Genomic DNA, 12,500 nt, shown 5'->3' with positions numbered 1-12,500 from the left:
TAGGGACATTGATCATCTGGATTTCTCCACAAATCCAAGCACAAGAAGCCACGAAAAATGAGCTTTTCCACCTAACAAGAATTTTCTGACTACTCATCATCTGATAAAGTTTCTTACTATCTTTGATTACCTACAAGTCCATTTTTATCCAACACCGGCTCAGACACACAGTGATCTAGGGATGGCGTTTTGCTTCATTCTCAAAGATGGGGATAAAAGGCTTACAGCACCTGGTATTCCCAGGCGGTCTCCCATCCAAGTACTAACCAGGCCCTACCCTGCTTAGCTTCCGAGATCAGACGAGATCGGGCGTGCTCAGGGTGGTATGGCCGTAAGCAACAGCAAACCCTATAAACAGGCTCTTTATACATGCTAAAACGCCACAAACAAATCCAATGTTGAATAGGGACATTGATCATCTGGACTTCTCCACAAATCCAAGCACAAGAAGCCACGAAAAATGAGCTTTTCCACCTAACAAGAATTTTCTGACTACTCATCATCTGATAAAGTTTCTTACTATCTTTGATTACCTACAAGTCCATTTTTATCCAACACCGGCTCAGACACACAGTGATCTAGGGATGGTGTTTCTCAAAGATGGGGATAAAAGGCTTACAGCACCTGGTATTCCCAGGCGGTCTCCCATCCAAGTACTAACCAGGCCCTACCCTGCTTAGTTTCCGAGATCAGACGAGATCGGGCGTGCTCAGGGTGGTATGGCCGTAAGCAACAGCAAACCCTATAAACAGGCTCTTTATACATGCTAAAACGCCACGAAGAAATCCAATGTTGAATAGGGACATTGATCATCTGGATTTCTCCACAAATCCAAGCACAAGAAGCCACGAAAAATGAGCTTTTCCACCTAACAAGAATTTTCTGACTACTCATCATCTGATAAAGTTTCTTACTATCTTTGATTACCTACAAGTCCATTTTTATCCAACACCGGCTCAGACACACAGTGATCTAGGGATGGCGTTTTGCTTCATTCTCAAAGATGGGGATAAAAGGCTTACAGCACCTGGTATTCCCAGGCGGTCTCCCATCCAAGTACTAACCAGGCCCTACCCTGCTTAGCTTCCGAGATCAGACGAGATCGGGCGTGCTCAGGGTGGTATGGCCGTAAGCAACAGCAAACCCTATAAACAGGCTCTTTATACATGCTAAAACGCCACAAACAAATCCAATGTTGAATAGGGACATTGATCATCTGGACTTCTCCACAAATCCAAGCACAAGAAGCCACGAAAAATGAGCTTTTCCACCTAACAAGAATTTTCTGACTACTCATCATCTGATAAAGTTTCTTACTATCTTTGATTACCTACAAGTCCATTTTTATCCAACACCGGCTCAGACACACAGTGATCTAGGGATGGTGTTTCTCAAAGATGGGGATAAAAGGCTTACAGCACCTGGTATTCCCAGGCGGTCTCCCATCCAAGTACTAACCAGGCCCTACCCTGCTTAGTTTCCGAGATCAGACGAGATCGGGCGTGCTCAGGGTGGTATGGCCGTAAGCAACAGCAAACCCTATAAACAGGCTCTTTATACATGCTAAAACGCCACAAACAAATCCAATGTTGAATAGGGACATTGATCATCTGGATTTCTCCACAAATCCAAGCACAAGAAGCCACGAAAAATGAGCTTTTCCACCTAACAAGAATTTTCTGACTACTCATCATCTGATAAAGTTTCTTACTATCTTTGATTACCTACAAGTCCATTTTTATCCAACACCGGCTCAGACACACAGTGATCTAGGGATGGCGTTTTGCTTCATTCTCAAAGATGGGGATAAAAGGCTTACAGCACCTGGTATTCCCAGGCGGTCTCCCATCCAAGTACTAACCAGGCCCTACCCTGCTTAGCTTCCGAGATCAGACAAGATCGGGCGTGCTCAGGGTGGTATGGCCGTAAGCAACAGCAAACCCTATAAACAGGCTCTTTATACATGCTAAAACGCCACGAAGAAATCCAATGTTGAATAGGGACATTGATCATCTGGACTTCTCCACAAATCCAAGCACAAGAAGCCACGAAAAATGAGCTTTTCCACCTAACAAGAATTTTCTGACTACTCATCATCTGATAAAGTTTCTTACTATCTTTGATTACCTACAAGTCCATTTTTATCCAACACCGGCTCAGACACACAGTGATCTAGGGATGGTGTTTCTCAAAGATGGGGATAAAAGGCTTACAGCACCTGGTATTCCCAGGCGGTCTCCCATCCAAGTACTAACCAGGCCCTACCCTGCTTAGCTTCCGAGATCAGACGAGATCGGGCGTGCTCAGGGTGGTATGGCCGTAAGCAACAGCAAACCCTATAAACAGGCTCTTTATACATGCTAAAACGCCACGAAGAAATCCAATGTTGAATAGGGACATTGATCATCTGGATTTCTCCACAAATCCAAGCACAAGAAGCCACGAAAAATGAGCTTTTCCACCTAACAAGAATTTTCTGACTACTCATCATCTGATAAAGTTTCTTACTATCTTTGATTACCTACAAGTCCATTTTTATCCAACACCGGCTCAGACACACAGTGATCTAGGGATGGCGTTTTGCTTCATTCTCAAAGATGGGGATAAAAGGCTTACAGCACCTGGTATTCCCAGGCGGTCTCCCATCCAAGTACTAACCAGGCCCTACCCTGCTTAGCTTCCGAGATCAGACTAGATCGGGCGTGCTCAGGGTGGTATGGCCGTAAGCAACAGCAAACCCTATAAACAGGCTCTTTATACATGCTAAAACGCCACAAACAAATCCAATGTTGAATAGGGACATTGATCATCTGGACTTCTCCACAAATCCAAGCACAAGAAGCCACGAAAAATGAGCTTTTCCACCTAACAAGAATTTTCTGACTACTCATCATCTGATAAAGTTTCTTACTATCTTTGATTACCTACAAGTCCATTTTTATCCAACACCGGCTCAGACACACAGTGATCTAGGGATGGTGTTTCTCAAAGATGGGGATAAAAGGCTTACAGCACCTGGTATTCCCAGGCGGTCTCCCATCCAAGTACTAACCAGGCCCTACCCTGCTTAGCTTCCGAGATCAGACGAGATCGGGCGTGCTCAGGGTGGTATGGCTGTAAGCAACAGCAAACCCTATAAACAGGCTCTTTATACATGCTAAAACGCCACGAAGAAATCCAATGTTGAATAGGGACATTGATCATCTGGATTTCTCCACAAATCCAAGCACAAGAAGCCACGAAAAATGAGCTTTTCCACCTAACAAGAATTTTCTGACTACTCATCATCTGATAAAGTTTCTTACTATCTTTGATTACCTACAAGTCCATTTTTATCCAACACCGGCTCAGACACACAGTGATCTAGGGATGGTGTTTCTCAAAGATGGGGATAAAAGGCTTACAGCACCTGGTATTCCCAGGCGGTCTCCCATCCAAGTACTAACCAGGCCCTACCCTGCTTAGCTTCCGAGATCAGACGAGATCGCGCGTGCTCAGGGTGGTATGGCCGTAAGCAACAGCAAACCCTATAAACAGGCTCTTTATACATGCTAAAACGCCACGAAGAAATCCAATGTTGAATAGGGACATTGATCATCTGGATTTCTCCACAAATCCAAGCACAAGAAGCCACGAAAAATGAGCTTTTCCACCTAAAAAGAATTTTCTGACTACTCATCATCTGATAAAGTTTCTTACTATCTTTGATTACCTACAAGTCCATTTTTATCCAACACCGGCTCAGACACACAGTGATCTAGGGATGGTGTTTCTCAAAGATGGGGATAAAAGGCTTACAGCACCTGGTATTCCCAGGCGGTCTCCCATCCAAGTACTAACCAGGCCCTACCCTGCTTAGTTTCCGAGATCAGACGAGATCGGGCGTGCTCAGGGTGGTATGGCCGTAAGCAACAGCAAACCCTATAAACAGGCTCTTTATACATGCTAAAACGCCACGAAGAAATCCAATGTTGAATAGGGACATTGATCATCTGGATTTCTCCACAAATCCAAGCACAAGAAGCCACGAAAAATGAGCTTTTCCACCTAACAAGAATTTTCTGACTACTCATCATCTGATAAAGTTTCTTACTATCTTTGATTACCTACAAGTCCATTTTTATCCAACACCGGCTCAGACACACAGTGATCTAGGGATGGTGTTTCTCAAAGATGGGGATAAAAGGCTTACAGCACCTGGTATTCCCAGGCGGTCTCCCATCCAAGTACTAACCAGGCCCTACCCTGCTTAGCTTCCGAGATCAGACGAGATCGGGCGTGCTCAGGGTGGTATGGCCGTAAGCAACAGCAAACCCTATAAACAGGCTCTTTATACATGCTAAAACGCCACGAAGAAATCCAATGTTGAATAGGGACATTGATCATCTGGATTTCTCCACAAATCCAAGCACAAGAAGCCACGAAAAATGAGCTTTTCCACCTAACAAGAATTTTCTGACTACTCATCATCTGATAAAGTTTCTTACTATCTTTGATTACCTACAAGTCCATTTTTATCCAACACCGGCTCAGACACACAGTGATCTAGGGATGGTGTTTCTCAAAGATGGGGATAAAAGGATACAGCACCTGGTATTCCCAGGCGGTCTCCCATCCAAGTACTAACCAGGCCCTACGCTGCTTAGCTTCCGAGATCAGACGAGATCGGGCGTGCTCAGGGTGGTATGGCCGTAAGCAACAGCAAACCCTATAAACAGGCTCTTTATACATGCTAAAACGCCACGAAGAAATCCAATGTTGAATAGGGACATTGATCATCTGGATTTCTCCACAAATCCAAGCACAAGAAGCCACGAAAAATGAGCTTTTCCACCTAACAAGAATTTTCTGACTACTCATCATCCGATAAAGTTTCTTACTATCTTTGATTACCTACAAGTCCATTTTTATCCAACACCGGCTCAGACACACAGTGATCGAGGGATGGCGTTTTGCTTCATTCTCAAAGATGGGGATAAAAGGCTTACAGCACCTGGTATTCCCAGGCGGTCTCCCATCCAAGTACTAACCAGGCCCTACCCTGCTTAGTTTCCGAGAATTTAGACGAGATCGGGCGTGCTCAGGGTGGTATGGCCGTAAGCAACAGCAAACCCTATAAACAGGCTCTTTATACATGCTAAAACGCCACAAACAAATCCAATGTTGAATAGGGACATTGATCATCTGGATTTCTCCACAAATCCAAGCACAAGAAGCCACGAAAAATGAGCTTTTCCACCTAACAAGAATTTTCTGACTACTCATCATCTGATAAAGTTTCTTACTATCTTTGATTACCTACAAGTCCATTTTTATCCAACACCGGCTCAGACACACAGTGATCTAGGGATGGTGTTTCTCAAAGATGGGGATAAAAGGCTTACAGCACCTGGTATTCCCAGGCGGTCTCCCATCCAAGTACTAACCAGGCCCTACCCTGCTTAGTTTCCGAGATCAGACGAGATCGGGCGTGCTCAGGGTGGTATGGCCGTAAGCAACAGCAAACCCTATAAACAGGCTCTTTATACATGCTAAAACGCCACGAAGAAATCCAATGTTGAATAGGGACATTGATCATCTGGATTTCTCCACAAATCCAAGCACAAGAAGCCACGAAAAATGAGCTTTTCCACCTAACAAGAATTTTCTGACTACTCATCATCTGATAAAGTTTCTTACTATCTTTGATTACCTACAAGTCCATTTTTATCCAACACCGGCTCAGACACACAGTGATCTAGGGACGGCGTTTTGCTTCATTCTCAAAGATGGGGATAAAAGGCTTACAGCGGTCTCCCATCCAAATCCAGTGTTGAATAGGGACATTGATCATCTGGATTTCTCCACAAATCCAAGCACAAGAAGCCACGAAAAATGAGCTTTTCCACCTAACGCCTAAAAGGCTTCCAGCACCTGGTATTCCCAGGCGGTCTCCCATCCAAGTATACATGCTAAAATGCCACGAAGAAATCCAATGTTGAATAGGGACATTGATCATCTGGATTTCTCCACAAATCCAAGCACAAGAAGCCACGAAAAATGAGCTTTTCCACCTAACAAGAATTTTCTGACTACTCATCATCTGATAAAGTTTCTTACTATCTTTGATTACCTACAAGTCCATTTTTATCCAACACCGGCTCAGACACACAGTGATCTAGGGATGGTGTTTCTCAAAGATGGGGATAAAAGGCTTACAGCACTTGGTATTCCCAGGCGGTCTCCCATCCAAGTACTAACCAGGCCCTACCCTGCTTAGTTTCCGAGATCAGACGAGATCGGGCGTGCTCAGGGTGGTATGGCCGTAAGCAACAGCAAACCCTATAAACAGGCTCTTTATACATGCTAAAACGCCACGAAGAAATCCAATGTTGAATAGGGACATTGATCATCTGGATTTCTCCACAAATCCAAGCACAAGAAGCCACGAAAAATGAGCTTTTCCACCTAACAAGAATTTTCTGACTACTCATCATCTGATAAAGTTTCTTACTATCTTTGATTACCTACAAGTCCATTTTTATCCAACACCGGCTCAGACACACAGTGATCTAGGGATGGTGTTTCTCAAAGATGGGGATAAAAGGCTTACAGCACCTGGTATTCCCAGGCGGTCTCCCATCCAAGTACTAACCAGGCCCTACCCTGCTTAGTTTCCGAGATCAGACGAGATCGGGCGTGCTCAGGGTGGTATGGCCGTAAGCAACAGCAAACCCTATAAACAGGCTCTTTATACATGCTAAAACGCCACGAAGAAATCCAATGTTGAATAGGGACATTGATCATCTGGATTTCTCCACAAATCCAAGCACAAGAAGCCACGAAAAATGAGCTTTTCCACCTAACAAGAATTTTCTGACTACTCATCATCTGATAAAGTTTCTTACTATCTTTGATTACCTACAAGTCCATTTTTATCCAACACCGGCTCAGACACACAGTGATCTAGGGATGGTGTTTCTCAAAGATGGGGATAAAAGGCTTACAGCACCTGGTATTCCCAGGCGGTCTCCCATCCAAGTACTAACCAGGCCCTACCCTGCTTAGTTTCCGAGATCAGACGAGATCGGGCGTGCTCAGGGTGGTATGGCCGTAAGCAACAGCAAACCCTATAAACAGGCTCTTTATACATGCTAAAACGCCACGAAGAAATCCAATGTTGAATAGGGACATTGATCATCTGGATTTCTCCACAAATCCAAGCACAAGAAGCCACGAAAAATGAGCTTTTCCACCTAACAAGAATTTTCTGACTACTCATCATCTGATAAAGTTTCTTACTATCTTTGATTACCTACAAGTCCATTTTTATCCAACACCGGCTCAGACACACAGTGATCTAGGGATGGTGTTTCTCAAAGATGGGGATAAAAGGCTTACAGCACCTGGTATTCCCAGGCGGTCTCCCATCCAAGTACTAACCAGGCCCTACCCTGCTTAGCTTCCGAGATCAGACGAGATCGGGCGTGCTCAGGGTGGTATGGCCGTAAGCAACAGCAAACCCTATAAACAGGCTCTTTATACATGCTAAAACGCCACGAAGAAATCCAATGTTGAATAGGGACATTGATCATCTGGATTTCTCCACAAATCCAAGCACAAGAAGCCACGAAAAATGAGCTTTTCCACCTAACAAGAATTTTCTGACTACTCATCATCTGATAAAGTTTCTTACTATCTTTGATTACCTACAAGTCCATTTTTATCCAACACCGGCTCAGACACACAGTGATCTAGGGATGGCGTTTTCCTTCATTCTCAAAGATGGGGATAAAATGCTTACAGCACCTGGTATTCCCAGGCGGTCTCCCATCCAAGTACTAACCAGGCCCTACCCTGCTTAGCTTCCGAGATCAGACGAGATCGGGCGTGCTCAGGGTGGTATGGCCGTAAGCAACAGCAAACCCTATAAACAGGCTCTTTATACATGCTAAAACGCCACGAAGAAATCCAATGTTGAATAGGGACATTGATCATCTGGACTTCTCCACAAATCCAAGCACAAGAAGCCACGAAAAATGAGCTTTTCCACCTAACAAGAATTTTCTGACTACTCATCATCTGATAAAGTTTCTTACTATCTTTGATTACCTACAAGTCCATTTTTATCCAACACCGGCTCAGACACACAGTGATCTAGGGATGGTGTTTCTCAAAGATGGGGATAAAAGGCTTACAGCACCTGGTATTCCCAGGCGGTCTCCCATCCAAGTACTAACCAGGCCCTACCCTGCTTAGTTTCCGAGATCAGACGAGATCGGGCGTGCTCAGGGTGGTATGGCCGTAAGCAACAGCAAACCCTATAAACAGGCTCTTTATACATGCTAAAACGCCACGAAGAAATCCAATGTTGAATAGGGACATTGATCATCTGGATTTCTCCACAAATCCAAGCACAAGAAGCCACGAAAAATGAGCTTTTCCACCTAACAAGAATTTTCTGACTACTCATCATCTGATAAAGTTTCTTACTATCTTTGATTACCTACAAGTCCATTTTTATCCAACACCGGCTCAGACACACAGTGATCTATGGATGGTGTTTCTCAAAGATGGGGATAAAAGGATACAGCACCTGGTATTCCCAGGCGGTCTCCCATCCAAGTACTAACCAGGCCCTACCCTGCTTAGTTTCCAAGAATTTAGACGAGATCGGGCGTGCTCAGGGTGGTATGGCCGTAAGCAACAGCAAACCCTATAAACAGGCTCTTTATACATGCTAAAACGCCACAAACAAATCCAATGTTGAATAGGGACATTGATCATCTGGATTTCTCCACAAATCCAAGCACAAGAAGCCACGAAAAATGAGCTTTTCCACCTAACAAGAATTTTCTGACTACTCATCATCTGATAAAGTTTCTTACTATCTTTGATTACCTACAAGTCCATTTTTATCCAACACCGGCTCAGACACACAGTGATCTAGGGATGGTGTTTCTCAAAGATGGGGATAAAAGGCTTACAGCACCTGGTATTCCCAGGCGGTCTCCCATCCAAGTACTAACCAGGCCCTACCCTGCTTAGTTTCCGAGATCAGACGAGATCGGGCGTGCTCAGGGTGGTATGGCCGTAAGCAACAGCAAACCCTATAAACAGGCTCTTTATACATGCTAAAACGCCACGAAGAAATCCAATGTTGAATAGGGACATTGATCATCTGGATTTCTCCACAAATCCAAGCACAAGAAGCCACGAAAAATGAGCTTTTCCACCTAACAAGAATTTTCTGACTACTCATCATCTGATAAAGTTTCTTACTATCTTTGATTACCTACAAGTCCATTTTTATCCAACACCGGCTCAGACACACAGTGATCTAGGGACGGCGTTTTGCTTCATTCTCAAAGATGGGGATAAAAGGCTTACAGCGGTCTCCCATCCAAATCCAGTGTTGAATAGGGACATTGATCATCTGGATTTCTCCACAAATCCAAGCACAAGAAGCCACGAAAAATGAGCTTTTCCACCTAACGCCTAAAAGGCTTCCAGCACCTGGTATTCCCAGGCGGTCTCCCATCCAAGTATACATGCTAAAATGCCACGAAGAAATCCAATGTTGAATAGGGACATTGATCATCTGGATTTCTCCACAAATCCAAGCACAAGAAGCCACGAAAAATGAGCTTTTCCACCTAACAAGAATTTTCTGACTACTCATCATCTGATAAAGTTTCTTACTATCTTTGATTACCTACAAGTCCATTTTTATCCAACACCGGCTCAGACACACAGTGATCTAGGGATGGTGTTTCTCAAAGATGGGGATAAAAGGCTTACAGCACTTGGTATTCCCAGGCGGTCTCCCATCCAAGTACTAACCAGGCCCTACCCTGCTTAGTTTCCGAGATCAGACGAGATCGGGCGTGCTCAGGGTGGTATGGCCGTAAGCAACAGCAAACCCTATAAACAGGCTCTTTATACATGCTAAAACGCCACAAACAAATCCAATGTTGAATAGGGACATTGATCATCTGGATTTCTCCACAAATCCAAGCACAAGAAGCCACGAAAAATGAGCTTTTCCACCTAACAAGAATTTTCTGACTACTCATCATCTGATAAAGTTTCTTACTATCTTTGATTACCTACAAGTCCATTTTTATCCAACACCGGCTCAGACACACAGTGATCTAGGGATGGTGTTTCTCAAAGATGGGGATAAAAGGCTTACAGCACCTGGTATTCCCAGGCGGTCTCCCATCCAAGTACTAACCAGGCCCTACCCTGCTTAGTTTCCGAGATCAGACGAGATCGGGCGTGCTCAGGGTGGTATGGCCGTAAGCAACAGCAAACCCTATAAACAGGCTCTTTATACATGCTAAAACGCCACGAAGAAATCCAATGTTGAATAGGGACATTGATCATCTGGATTTCTCCACAAATCCAAGCACAAGAAGCCACGAAAAATGAGCTTTTCCACCTAACAAGAATTTTCTGACTACTCATCATCTGATAAAGTTTCTTACTATCTTTGATTACCTACAAGTCCATTTTTATCCAACACCGGCTCAGACACACAGTGATCTAGGGATGGTGTTTCTCAAAGATGGGGATAAAAGGCTTACAGCACCTGGTATTCCCAGGCGGTCTCCCATCCAAGTACTAACCAGGCCCTACCCTGCTTAGCTTCCGAGATCAGACGAGATCGGGCGTGCTCAGGGTGGTACGGCCGTAAGCAACAGCAAACCCTATAAACAGGCTCTTTATACATGCTAAAACGCCACGAAGAAATCCAATGTTGAATAGGGACATTGATCATCTGGATTTCTCCACAAATCCAAGCACAAGAAGCCACGAAAAATGAGCTTTTCCACCTAACAAGAATTTTCTGACTACTCATCATCCGATAAAGTTTCTTACTATCTTTGATTACCTACAAGTCCATTTTTATCCAACACCGGCTCAGACACACAGTGATCTAGGGATGGTGTTTCTCAAAGATGGGGATAAAAGGATACAGCACCTGGTATTCCCAGGCGGTCTCCCATCCAAGTACTAACCAGGCCCTACGCTGCTTAGCTTCCGAGATCAGACGAGATCGGGCGTGCTCAGGGTGGTATGGCCGTAAGCAACAGCAAACCCTATAAACAGGCTCTTTATACATGCTAAAACGCCACGAAGAAATCCAATGTTGAATAGGGACATTGATCATCTGGATTTCTCCACAAATCCAAGCACAAGAAGCCACGAAAAATGAGCTTTTCCACCTAACAAGAATTTTCTGACTACTCATCATCCGATAAAGTTTCTTACTATCTTTGATTACCTACAAGTCCATTTTTATCCAACACCGGCTCAGACACACAGTGATCGAGGGATGGCGTTTTGCTTCATTCTCAAAGATGGGGATAAAAGGCTTACAGCACCTGGTATTCCCAGGCGGTCTCCCATCCAAGTACTAACCAGGCCCTACCCTGCTTAGCTTCCAAAATCAGACGAGATCGGGCGTGCTCAGGGTGGTATGGCCGTAAGCAACAGCAAACCCTATAAACAGGCTCTTTATACATGCTAAAACGCCACGAAGAAATCCAATGTTGAATAGGGACATTGATCATCTGGATTTCTCCACAAATCCAAGCACAAGAAGCCACGAAAAATGAGCTTTTCCACCTAACAAGAATTTTCTGACTACTCATCATCTGATAAAGTTTCTTACTATCTTTGATTACCTACAAGTCCATTTTTATCCAACACCGGCTCAGACACACAGTGATCTAGGGATGGTGTTTCTCAAAGATGGGGATAAAAGGATACAGCACCTGGTATTCCCAGGCGGTCTCCCATCCAAGTACTAACCAGGCCCTACGCTGCTTAGCTTCCGAGATCAGACGAGATCGGGCGTGCTCAGGGTGGTATGGCCGTAAGCAACAGCAAACCCTATAAACAGGCTCTTTATACATGCTAAAACGCCACGAAGAAATCCAATGTTGAATAGGGACATTGATCATCTGGATTTCTCCACAAATCCAAGCACAAGAAGCCACGAAAAATGAGCTTTTCCACCTAACAAGAATTTTCTGACTACTCATCATCCGATAAAGTTTCTTACTATCTTTGATTACCTACAAGTCCATTTTTATCCAACACCGGCTCAGACACACAGTGATCGAGGGATGGCGTTTTGCTTCATTCTCAAAGATGGGGATAAAAGGCTTACAGCACCTGGTATTCCCAGGCGGTCTCCCATCCAAGTACTAACCAGGCCCTACCCTGCTTAGCTTCCAAAATCAGACGAGATCGGGCGTGCTCAGGGTGGTATGGCCGTAAGCAACAGCAAACCCTATAAACAGGCTCTTTATACATGCTAAAACGCCACGAAGAAATCCAATGTTGAATAGGGACATTGATCATCTGGATTTCTCCACAAATCCAAGCACAAGAAGCCACGAAAAATGAGCTTTTCCACCTAACAAGAATTTTCTGACTACTCATCATCTGATAAAGTTTCTTACTATCTTTGATTACCTACAAGTCCATTTTTATCCAACACCGGCTCA

At 44.2% G+C, this 12,500-nt stretch overlaps 28 non-coding genes and 1 pseudogene across 28 annotated transcripts; all 29 read right to left on the bottom strand.

Moving 5' to 3' along the window:
* Positions 1-218: 218 nt before the first annotated feature.
* On the bottom strand, positions 219-337 carry LOC121177618. Its single transcript, XR_005893300.1, has one exon. It is a non-coding gene; the product is annotated as a 5S ribosomal RNA (ribosomal RNA).
* A 275-nt stretch (positions 338-612) lies between these two features.
* On the bottom strand, positions 613-731 carry LOC121201355. Its single transcript, XR_005896642.1, has one exon. It is a non-coding gene; the product is annotated as a 5S ribosomal RNA (ribosomal RNA).
* A 284-nt stretch (positions 732-1,015) lies between these two features.
* On the bottom strand, positions 1,016-1,134 carry LOC121177607. Its single transcript, XR_005893299.1, has one exon. It is a non-coding gene; the product is annotated as a 5S ribosomal RNA (ribosomal RNA).
* Positions 1,135-1,409: 275 nt separating this feature from the next.
* Positions 1,410-1,528, bottom strand: LOC121201350. Its single transcript, XR_005896641.1, has one exon. It is a non-coding gene; the product is annotated as a 5S ribosomal RNA (ribosomal RNA).
* Positions 1,529-1,812: 284 nt separating this feature from the next.
* Positions 1,813-1,931, bottom strand: LOC121178560. The gene has a single exon (XR_005893784.1). It is a non-coding gene; the product is annotated as a 5S ribosomal RNA (ribosomal RNA).
* Positions 1,932-2,206: 275 nt separating this feature from the next.
* LOC121177596 lies at positions 2,207-2,325 on the bottom strand. The gene has a single exon (XR_005893298.1). It is a non-coding gene; the product is annotated as a 5S ribosomal RNA (ribosomal RNA).
* A 284-nt stretch (positions 2,326-2,609) lies between these two features.
* Positions 2,610-2,728, bottom strand: LOC121175711. The gene has a single exon (XR_005892769.1). It is a non-coding gene; the product is annotated as a 5S ribosomal RNA (ribosomal RNA).
* A 275-nt stretch (positions 2,729-3,003) lies between these two features.
* On the bottom strand, positions 3,004-3,122 carry LOC121178383. The gene has a single exon (XR_005893613.1). It is a non-coding gene; the product is annotated as a 5S ribosomal RNA (ribosomal RNA).
* Positions 3,123-3,397: 275 nt separating this feature from the next.
* On the bottom strand, positions 3,398-3,516 carry LOC121178545. Its single transcript, XR_005893769.1, has one exon. It is a non-coding gene; the product is annotated as a 5S ribosomal RNA (ribosomal RNA).
* Positions 3,517-3,791: 275 nt separating this feature from the next.
* Positions 3,792-3,910, bottom strand: LOC121201347. The gene has a single exon (XR_005896640.1). It is a non-coding gene; the product is annotated as a 5S ribosomal RNA (ribosomal RNA).
* Positions 3,911-4,185: 275 nt separating this feature from the next.
* Positions 4,186-4,304, bottom strand: LOC121177585. Its single transcript, XR_005893297.1, has one exon. It is a non-coding gene; the product is annotated as a 5S ribosomal RNA (ribosomal RNA).
* Positions 4,305-4,578: 274 nt separating this feature from the next.
* On the bottom strand, positions 4,579-4,697 carry LOC121176938. The gene has a single exon (XR_005893127.1). It is a non-coding gene; the product is annotated as a 5S ribosomal RNA (ribosomal RNA).
* A 284-nt stretch (positions 4,698-4,981) lies between these two features.
* Positions 4,982-5,102, bottom strand: LOC121177039. The gene has a single exon (XR_005893154.1). It is a non-coding gene; the product is annotated as a 5S ribosomal RNA (ribosomal RNA).
* Positions 5,103-5,377: 275 nt separating this feature from the next.
* Positions 5,378-5,496, bottom strand: LOC121201341. Its single transcript, XR_005896639.1, has one exon. It is a non-coding gene; the product is annotated as a 5S ribosomal RNA (ribosomal RNA).
* A 695-nt stretch (positions 5,497-6,191) lies between these two features.
* LOC121176672 lies at positions 6,192-6,310 on the bottom strand. The gene has a single exon (XR_005893037.1). It is a non-coding gene; the product is annotated as a 5S ribosomal RNA (ribosomal RNA).
* A 275-nt stretch (positions 6,311-6,585) lies between these two features.
* Positions 6,586-6,704, bottom strand: LOC121201336. Its single transcript, XR_005896638.1, has one exon. It is a non-coding gene; the product is annotated as a 5S ribosomal RNA (ribosomal RNA).
* A 275-nt stretch (positions 6,705-6,979) lies between these two features.
* Positions 6,980-7,098, bottom strand: LOC121201330. Its single transcript, XR_005896637.1, has one exon. It is a non-coding gene; the product is annotated as a 5S ribosomal RNA (ribosomal RNA).
* A 275-nt stretch (positions 7,099-7,373) lies between these two features.
* On the bottom strand, positions 7,374-7,492 carry LOC121177574. The gene has a single exon (XR_005893296.1). It is a non-coding gene; the product is annotated as a 5S ribosomal RNA (ribosomal RNA).
* A 284-nt stretch (positions 7,493-7,776) lies between these two features.
* On the bottom strand, positions 7,777-7,895 carry LOC121178436. Its single transcript, XR_005893664.1, has one exon. It is a non-coding gene; the product is annotated as a 5S ribosomal RNA (ribosomal RNA).
* Positions 7,896-8,170: 275 nt separating this feature from the next.
* Positions 8,171-8,289, bottom strand: LOC121201323. Its single transcript, XR_005896636.1, has one exon. It is a non-coding gene; the product is annotated as a 5S ribosomal RNA (ribosomal RNA).
* Positions 8,290-8,563: 274 nt separating this feature from the next.
* On the bottom strand, positions 8,564-8,684 carry LOC121177212 (annotated as a pseudogene).
* A 275-nt stretch (positions 8,685-8,959) lies between these two features.
* Positions 8,960-9,078, bottom strand: LOC121201318. The gene has a single exon (XR_005896635.1). It is a non-coding gene; the product is annotated as a 5S ribosomal RNA (ribosomal RNA).
* A 695-nt stretch (positions 9,079-9,773) lies between these two features.
* LOC121176667 lies at positions 9,774-9,892 on the bottom strand. Its single transcript, XR_005893036.1, has one exon. It is a non-coding gene; the product is annotated as a 5S ribosomal RNA (ribosomal RNA).
* A 275-nt stretch (positions 9,893-10,167) lies between these two features.
* LOC121201315 lies at positions 10,168-10,286 on the bottom strand. The gene has a single exon (XR_005896634.1). It is a non-coding gene; the product is annotated as a 5S ribosomal RNA (ribosomal RNA).
* Positions 10,287-10,561: 275 nt separating this feature from the next.
* LOC121178503 lies at positions 10,562-10,680 on the bottom strand. Its single transcript, XR_005893728.1, has one exon. It is a non-coding gene; the product is annotated as a 5S ribosomal RNA (ribosomal RNA).
* A 274-nt stretch (positions 10,681-10,954) lies between these two features.
* On the bottom strand, positions 10,955-11,073 carry LOC121176932. Its single transcript, XR_005893113.1, has one exon. It is a non-coding gene; the product is annotated as a 5S ribosomal RNA (ribosomal RNA).
* Positions 11,074-11,357: 284 nt separating this feature from the next.
* Positions 11,358-11,476, bottom strand: LOC121176089. Its single transcript, XR_005892888.1, has one exon. It is a non-coding gene; the product is annotated as a 5S ribosomal RNA (ribosomal RNA).
* A 274-nt stretch (positions 11,477-11,750) lies between these two features.
* On the bottom strand, positions 11,751-11,869 carry LOC121176926. The gene has a single exon (XR_005893110.1). It is a non-coding gene; the product is annotated as a 5S ribosomal RNA (ribosomal RNA).
* Positions 11,870-12,153: 284 nt separating this feature from the next.
* Positions 12,154-12,272, bottom strand: LOC121176083. The gene has a single exon (XR_005892886.1). It is a non-coding gene; the product is annotated as a 5S ribosomal RNA (ribosomal RNA).
* Between the last annotated feature and the right edge of the window lie 228 nt (positions 12,273-12,500).

This window comes from Toxotes jaculatrix, chromosome 2 (assembly GCF_017976425.1).
Source record: "Toxotes jaculatrix isolate fToxJac2 chromosome 2, fToxJac2.pri, whole genome shotgun sequence".
Taxonomy (NCBI): domain Eukaryota; kingdom Metazoa; phylum Chordata; class Actinopteri; family Toxotidae; genus Toxotes; species Toxotes jaculatrix.
This window is presented reverse-complemented; position numbering and strand designations above follow the sequence as displayed.